Consider the following 10,181-nt stretch of genomic DNA (forward strand, 5'->3'; position numbering starts at 1 on the left):
CCACAAACTTGTTTAACCCCGCCATATTTTGTATGTGCTTATCCCAAGTCGGGAGCCTGTAATTCAGGGGTTGCCGTTTGTTGTTGTATATCATATTTGGTTTTCATTTATTGTTTTGTACATAAAGCAGGCAGTTAGTTTTCTGGTTTGAATTGTTTTACATTTGTCATTTCGGGGCCTTTTATAGTTGGCAATGCGGTATGGGTTCTGCTCATTGTTGAAGGCCGTACGATGACCTATATTTGTTAACTTCTATGTTAAATGGTCTTTGCTGGAGAGTTGTCTCATTGGCAATCATACCACATATTCTATTTCCATAAATATCCCTTCAAGATTAAAACTTGCAAATTTACTTATAAAGCACAAACTTTTATGCTTTATAATATATGATAAACGTTAAGCCAAAAGAACATTTCCGTTTAACACTTTGCTTTGAGTATTTATACTTTAAGTATATCAAATAATGTCTTCTAAAATCATATTTTTTACCGAAAAAAAACTAAAGTTTTGGAGTGATTCACTCTCTTTTAATACATACAAGAATTTGTGTTCCAACTATTTCAACCTCATTATGTTTGTTAAATATCATCAGATTATTATAATAGCTAATTTCCAGTAATACCTTACATACAATCTATACACCAATCTCATATGCAAAATATATCAACATTAATATGAATGTAAATACGATGATTTTATTCAAATAAAAAATCAAATGAACTACCAGCTAACTGCTTTACATCTTACCATAACATAATTAATAATTCAGTGGGTTTTTCGTAACATTTTCGCAAAATTGATGATACTAAGAATTCATTTTGTGGTTGCATTCTCAAAAAGTAAACATAGTAGACATGTGGGTTGCAAAGAAAAACAAGCAGAAAAGTGAACTAAGTATAGTATGACCGATAGGAGGAAGCCAACAATAGAGAAAAACAAATATGACCAATTATGATCAAGTATTACAAATCATGACTGACATAAGGAAATAAACTCATCATATATACCAGAATTACAATTTTGAACACCAGACACGGGTTTCGTCTACAAAAGACTCATCAGTGACGTTCGAATAAAAAAAGTTAAAACGGCCAAATAAAGTACGAAGTTGAAGAGCGTTGCGGACCCAGAACTCCGAAAGGTTTTGCCAAATACAACTAAGGTAATATATTCCTTGGTAGAAAATCCTTAATAGTTCGAAAAATTCAGTCTTGTAAACAGTTAAATCATAATTATAGCTATATCAGTGATAATTCGTGTCGAAAAAAGGAATTGCTGAATACTGGCTTGAAAATGACACTTATGCTGATTAGTCAATTTGTTTAGTTGAATAAATTGTCGATTGATGTCACGACGACTGACCTAATAATAATATAGTTACCGTGGCCGTTATTTATTTTTGGTAACGAACCTTGTGTTACATTCTCTTTACGTTTGAGTGGGTACCTAACACTTTGACTAAAATAGATGTGGCTTGTTTAATTTCCGTAAAATTTAGACAAAACATTAACTTTGACCTGTTGACAAAAATATAAAAATTTTCAAGAAATTTGAACCACACAATTTACAGTAATAATTTCATTGGATATATAGCAGCATGACAAACACTAATTTTGATGATTGAGGCGCCTGATTTCTCTTTACTAATAGCATGTTATTAAAACATTCAGCTGATTTTTATAGAGTTGACTCTCTTAAGTGTTCTGTACCCCCTAAATCACGCTAGGTAAACATATTTGTTAATATAACCAAGTTTTTGGATTCGAAATTATTCATCTATTATAAAACAAAAACGTTAATATCTATAGAACAGCTTGTGGTTCTTTTTCGTATGTTGATATATATTTCTTAGTTTTTATTAATTATTACAAAGTGAAAAATATATATATATATATATATATATATATATATATATATATATATATATATATATAAGGCTTCATACTTTTGAAGAAACCTTGATCTCATACTTTTTTTTAGTAGTTTGTTTACTATAACATGTAAGCCTTCTGCAAATCTATTTGATGTCTTTTATTTAAAGGTAATAAAAAACTATGAATGAAATTTTTTTTTCTTGTTTCTGAAAAGGTGCAAAAGTTCTATTTTACTAGAAAAGCAAATTTTCATACATTATCACATATTACCAAATTACTTAATGTGATAATGGCACATAATAAATTTGAATATTTAGAATATCCCATGACGTCAGAGTTTACCTAAATGTTTACTGCTGATAATATTTTTACCGTCAATTAACGTCCAAGTACCATGTACATCTATCACCCGCCTTGTCATGAAGCACCGTCCATTTGTGCCTTCTGTAGCTATAGTTAGGTACACACACCACTGAATTACCACTGAATTATTAACACCATTTCTTTTGTTGGGGATATGCCTGAGATGAATTAGTTCACATTTTGAACTGCACACAACACACACCAACATTTTCTAACTGTTTGAACCCCATGAATGACTGAGTATAGACAAATGAGCATTACATGGACTTCTCCCGTGCGGGAAGCATAAATACGCTTCCATGTTCGGCTAGAAAGGAGACGTTAAATCCGACATACCCTCATTTTCAAGTGGCAGTCCAAATTTCACACCCTTCAGGCCTATTGACCCTTACTTTGCAGGACCTACCTATTGTATTTATTGTCCATTGGTTTGGGTCTCGAATATGCATGAAATAGTTGCCATCCTACGATCAATCAATGTTTCTAACTGTTTGTACTTTGTATCTTATTTTTTGGACCAAATTATGTCTGATATTGTATTTTGCTCGACTTGAGCACATTTAATGGAAATAAACATCTTATTTATAAAAAAAACAAACAAAAACAAACAAACAAATATCCTCTTGAGATTCAAACTTGCAAATTTACTTATAAAGCACAATTATTAATTCTTCATAATATATGATAAAGCCATATTACATGTGTAAAGAACATTTGCATGTACTTCAAATTTATAGAAATGATGGATTTTAAAATACTTTTTTATCGCTAAAAATAATAATTTCAGAGTAATTCATTCTCCTTTATTACATATGGGAACTTTTATTCCACCATGCCAACATCATTATGTTTTTATAAGAGTATGGAAATATTATAATAGCTAATTTCCAGTAATATTATACAATTACTGTCTTTCGATGATGTGAATATTTGGTTTTATAGACTTTTGAAAAACTGACATTCAGTGAGGCCAACGGTCGTCGTGAATATCAGTTTTCAAACGTCAATTAAACCTCATATCAACCGAAACAAAAGACAGTAACTGTTTGATTCCGCATTCCGAGAGAGAAATTGTATGTAATCACAATTATTTACCAACACCAATTGTACATGAAACGATTTTACCATAATTATACACTTGAAAGCACGCGCCATTTTGTGCGGTTAATATTCATTTTCCTCATGTAAATATGACTGTTTAGTCAAACTCAAATTCATATAGAAAAACCTACTAAAGTTCTATCAATATGGAATAAATTAAATTAAGCTAAGGCTGTACGTATAACAATTACGTAATAAGTACTGCCATCAGTCTATAATTGTCGATGCATTTATGATGCAACGGATTTTATGTTACCTAATTTAAAACATTTCATCAAATAAAATAATTGTGCCAATTTGAAAAAAAAAGTAATCATGGTAGACCTGTGGGTTGCAAAACGAAAATAAAACTAAAAAGCAAAAACGAAGCAACTTGGAGAAGAGAACCAACTGAAGTATGACCGTGTTACCGATAGGAGGAAGTCCATGGGCAGATCCGGGGGTTTATCTAGGGGCTCGTTATTTCCGATAATTGAATAAATAAATGTTTGGACGATTTTATACTAAACATTTATATAACAAAAATGACATTTTTTTTTCATTTTTTTAGCGATCTAAAGGGTGGACCCACCACTGAAGCTAATACGAGAGAACAACAATTATGATCAATTATGATCAAGCATTAGAAAGCATGGTAGACAATAAGGAAGTTGATTCCTATAGTGATGTCAAAACTTGATTAGTTGAACAAATTACTCATTGTCGATGGAAGTCATGACGACTGACCCTATTGACGTAAGAATAATATAGTTACCGTGGTCGTTATTTGTCGTGGTTGACGAACGTTGTGCCAAGAGTCAAACTTTTCTATTCTCTTCACGTTCAATCACGCGTGGTAAACATATTTTTCTTTAAAACAAAGCTTTTGAATTCGTAAATTATTTACCTATTATAAAAAGCCAAAGCAGCTTATGTTGATATTCCAATTAACCCAGACATGAACAAAAGTGTACTGCATGTGTTTTAAATTGCAGATTGGATTAATCATAACTCCAGAACGGAAAAAATAGAAATTTATTTCATCAATTTTAATGCTATGAACAAATTCATCTGATTAACAACAATAGATGATGAACATATTGATCCTGAATATTCATACTCTGTTTTAGGAGTCAAATTGATTATTCTAAAAAAGAAGGAAAAGATACGGAGAGGCAATCAAAAACTAAAAGGCCAATAAATGCAGACAAGACCGCTGTCAAAACAATCGTATACAAAACACTACACAGAAAACTAAAGATTCAGCAACACGAACATCACCAGAAACCAGGAGTTAACTCATATGCCATGGAAAGCTTTCATTTCTGCTCCACGGGTGGCTACCGTTGTGTAACATCATTGTAAGTAAAATTCGGCACTTTTAATAAACAATCACTAACCATTTAAACGTTTGTAAATAACAGTCACTGACCATATAAAGGCTGCTCCGTGTTGAAGGCCGTACCTTGACCTATAATGGTTTACTTTTATAAATTGTAACTTGGATGGAGAGTTGTCTCATTGGCACTCATACCACATCTTCCTATATCTGTTGATTTAAGTGAATGTTTTAAGTGTACTTTTTTGTCAAGGAAATACGTTTTATGTGTACTATCCGGGCCTCGAATTCAGAGAACTTCACTAACAATATCAGCCGTTTAAAAAAGGGATTGCTTGCTGTAATATTATCAATCCATTCGATGGGCCTTGTTGACCGAATGATCTAAGTAGATCAACTACTGTATCACTAGCCTGTCAATTCTGAGGTTGTGAGTTCGAAACCCGTACGTAGCAGGTAGGTTCGACTCCAATCTTATTGATTACTATTGTCAGTTTTCCTGTGGAAGGTCGGTGGTTTTCTCTGGGCACTCTGAATTCCTCCACCAATTAAAAATGACCCCCAAGAAATAGCAAGTAGTGCTGAAAAACTTTAAACGGCAATCAATCAATCAATCAAGCAACTCGTGTATATATTGAAAGACTGACTGTTGGAGTTTACGCTAAAGCGATGAGCATGACAAAAACGGATGATATAAAGCGAATATGAAACGCAATAGGTCATAAAAGGGCAACGAATTTTTACCACTTCATAGAATAAACGAAAAGTAAGGTAGGGTCATTCTATCTGTCTAATGAGCTTACTCTTATTGAATGATATTCGTAGTATGGGACATGTCAGTTTCCAAACATGAATTGCAGTCATTGGTATGCATGAGTATGATATGTGTGGTGGTGGTTCATTCTGTCGGTCAGTGACAATGGGTCCCATTTTTATATCAAGGAATTTCCTTTGGAGTTAATAAACAACGTACTAAGAAATTTTCACCTTTAAAAAAATGAAAATAACACGTATAAATTTATTTTGTCCGAAGTGCTTTTCTGGATTTACCTTCATCAGGAACTCTCAAAGCCGAATATTTGAAAGCTAAGGAAGTATAAAACCGAAACAGTTGAAGAGCTATATAATGAAAAATGACCTAAAATAATAGCCAAATCCTTCTAAGGCCAACTTTGCTTGAGGGAGTTGAAACCTTGGTTTCTTTTTAATTTCAAAATTTATAAACGGGCAAATTTAAAAAGGTTTGTTATTAATCATGTCAGTACCGAAGTACTGACTACTGAGCTGATGAAGATGTCATGATATGTTTTATTCTCATAGTTAGTAATGCTGAAATGAATTACAAAAAAATGCTTGTTTGAGCTTATACGAACCGACCTACTTTTTAAGATTAACTCAAATATTACTGTGTATTATGTAATCAAGAGTTTGATTTGATTCCAGTAAGACAACAATAACATCAAAAATACATTACGATCTGAGTTGATATATGTTAAACCCTTAATTATGTTACTGCCTAGAAGTGTCCGAGTGCATTATTTCATCAATAGTGATTTAAAACCCATAAATAGTGTTTATTGGCTTTAATAATGGGTATTATCACAGTTAACCTTTTCGATGAAAACTACGATGAATTAATTTCTCTTTTAGATGAGAACTATTTCATGTTATTTTATTGTTCAAATCTGCTGAAATAACATGAATAAATATAAAGTGAGGAAAACATAAAATTGATGGCCATCTGAGGCAAAGTCTGTTTTGAAATAAATAACAGTGAAATCATTGAAAACGGAAATTGGCAGCCTGACAAATTTGGACTATTACATTATGCTTGACCCCTGTGTGCAGGTTCATAATTATTTTCATATCATGTGTAATGGTAGTATTTATGTGAAATGTGTTTACTATGTGACCATATCAACCCTCGGTCCATATTTCTATATTTTGTGTACTAGTCATACTTATCTGAACACCGCATACCATATGAATTGGTTCCTGTCTTAAAAAGGCTCAAAGCTATTTGACCTAACCATACCCCGTAAAAGATCCCCGACTTGAAAGGGAATAAAACTGCTTGACATAACCGAACCCTGAATAGGTCCCTAACTTGAAAAGGCACAAAATACTTTGACATAACAGTACCTCTGAATAGATACCTTACTTTTAAAAGACACAAAACTCTTTGACATAACCGAACCCATGAATAGTTCCTTGATTTGAAAAGACACAAAACTGGATAGGTTTGTGACTAGAAAAGAAGAAAAACTATTTGAATTTACCGTATCCCTGAAAAGACTCGACTTGAAGGAGATACAACTGTTTGACCTAGCCGTACCCCATAACTGATTTAGACTTGAAAAGGCAAAAAACTCCTTGACATAATCGTACACCTCAACAGGTTCCTGACTTGAAAAGGCACAAAATTCTTTGACGTAATTCTACACATGAATGGGTTCCTAACTTAAAATGGCATTGAAAGGATTGAGCTATACGAACCCTACCAAAACTTTGGATGACCTTAGATACACCGTTTACTCAAAAACTCGAAAATGTACTGTAATTTTAAATTTTAACTATTCCACCAAAATCTTTACAATTCTATTATAATATAATATGGTATATTAAAAAGTATATTCAATAGGTAAAAGCACTCCAAAGAAATGCCAAAATTATTAAATGACAATAGAGGTGTGTATTCAGACGTTATGAATTATACGTCATTAATAAAATTACGGCTTTCTGACTGTTAGTTAATACTTTAAATTAATCACGATTAAACTTTATTAAGTAACAAAAATAATCCTATTTAGTAACTCCTTAATGCTATTTGACCTGAAACTTTTATGGCATGTTTGCAAACAGGAATTTCTATTACAATATAGTTTATTTATATTCGTGGAGGTGTACGGATTGAAATTTAAATGTAGATGATAAAGTATTACAAAAATACCAAACTCCAAGGCGAATTCAAAAAGGTTAAGTCTATAAAAGCTGAAAAAATCAAACGCTATCAATCCAATGAACATGGATTATTTATCATTTGAAGTTGTGTTTTGTATTAGCTTTAAGTTAAGGGGAAAGGGGAGTACTCTTATAATTGTTTTATTTCTTACATTTTGTCCTTTGTGTTTGTGCTCAGTACTGATCAGGTGAGTACATTAAACTGATTTTACAGTTTGTTACAATGTTGTTTAACCCAGTTGTTTCAGCACGGCATATTTTATGTCAGAGCCAACAGTAGTTTACCGATGTACAAATCCAAAGTCAAGAAGAGCCTGTTGCCCAGTGGTTATCATTGACTGCTGTCTGGCGTATTTGCTTCGCTTACAGTTATTATATCAAATAAGTCCGTTTGTATTCTCTTTTGATTTGATTAACATTTAGTTATCTCGTGGACTTGTATAGCTCATGATCAGGTATGGGATTTGCTCATTGTTGAAGACAATCTGGTGACCTGTAGCTTGTTTTTGTCATTGGTAGATAGTAGTCTCATTCATTGACAATCATACAACATCTCCCTATTTTTATGTCAATGATTGAAGGATCTACGTAGAATTCGATCTATTAGCTTATAATTCATAGAATGTATTAAAAACCACTATAGCTTTGTACTATACTCTATGACAAATAAATTACATAAAAATTATAAATGGCGGTAAAGACAAAAAGATTAACGAATGAGTTATATATAGCTGATAATGATTGGTTTGTTCGGTTATGACACATCACAGTTACCAATTAACATACCGGTAATGTAACATTTTACACTAACTCAATTTCATAATATTCCTATATCAACTAATTTATGTATGGCGGGAAAAACAAGTTGATAGTCGGTGGTATTTCCAATTTTGCAAGTAATTAGTAGATGCTTTAAATTGTAATGAGATAACTTCGACAGGGAAAAAAATTTCAACCTGGTGTAATACCTTATGTAGATGTTACATATATACAAGATATGTATACTTGTAGGAAAATACATTATTTATTTGTACGAGCTTAAGAAAGTGAAAAAATACGAGGCTCGCCATGCGTTTCGTCTGTTTCGTAGCGATTACAAAGAAATTATATATAATGTATGTCTTATGTTTCATCCTGCAATTAACATTTATGCAAAAATAATTCTTTAAAATTTGTTCATTCATTTAAGAAATTAACACTGCTTAGACGCGGACTGCGAAAAGGACACAAACAGGAAATGTGACGAAAACAGTTTTCATTTTGAATGTAACCGTTCTTTTGAAACAAAACCGGATACGTCAAGGTATTAGCGCCCCATTAAAACTACATAGAGTATTATTAGATATCTAAATGTATATAAGGAACTTAATTTTGCTGTATTTCGGGGTTTAAATTAGATTTTTAAACAACATTCTATGGACGCATTTTTGAGAAATCGCAATTTAAAGTGAAAAAACGCATATTTTTCGCCGCCTTTTAGGTTCGTGCTATACATTTGTTTACTGTCATTATTTCCATATTCAGATGCAGTTGAACAAGTTATAAATGCAAACAAATTTTCATTTTAATCTGAAATATCCCATAATGACGTAAAACTATACCTTAAGTAGATATATGACATATTAATATAAATAGTAAATCTGAAACACGAATTTTACAACAATTCGTATTTTTGAAAAGAACTTTAGAGCCTCAGAACCAATTATGATTTGCATAGTTCCTTGTACAAAAAGAATACGGTAAAATTATTTAGTTAACTTTAGTCTATGAGTTTGGCTGTCCCTCTGATATCTTTCGTCCCTCTTTTATAACCACTGGGTCGCTGTCTCTGCTGGTGGACATTTTGTCCCCGAGGACATCATCCGCCCAGTAGCAAAATTGCATGAATTTACGAAGATCTAACAGGATACTGGCTCGGACGTCGCCCAGTATAAAAAGGTCCGAAACAGACGTCACCATGGACACGGTGTCGTCTGATAAGGCAGGTGTCCCCTCATCACCAGACATGACAAATATCACAAACATGACTCATTCAGATCATCATACTAGTGACAATAGCAATAGTACACATACACAACCATGTTCAGTTCTCCTTAAAGACATTTTGGATTTTGATGACTCTGAACAACACTGTCTTATTTCGAAATGTGGAACTAATGGCTGCAAAACTTGTGAAATTTTAATAACAGACGCTCAATTCACTAGCAATTTAACTAAAAAGTCTTACTTTACTAGAAGTTACGATGATCTGAATTGTAAATCTATAAATGTCGTCTACGGATTAGAGTGTAACCTTTGTGGATTGGTTTACGTCGTTGAAACGATAGGAAGGCTAAACAAACGTATGTGCGGCCATAGATCAGATATCAACCTCAATGCAAACGACATTCTGTACCAGCATTTTAATCAGCCTGATCATTCCATCATTTTGATGACAGTTCGTATAATCGAAAAAATATACCACAAGACTAACAATCCTCAACTTGCAACGCCTCTCCGTAGACTAAAAGAGGACTACTGGATTCGACAATTGGGAACTGCGACACCATATGGTTGCAATGACA

The sequence above is a fragment of the Mytilus californianus genome, unplaced genomic scaffold (genome assembly GCF_021869535.1).
Source record: "Mytilus californianus isolate M0D057914Y unplaced genomic scaffold, xbMytCali1.0.p SCAF_8, whole genome shotgun sequence".
Taxonomy (NCBI): Eukaryota; Metazoa; Mollusca; class Bivalvia; order Mytilida; family Mytilidae; genus Mytilus; species Mytilus californianus.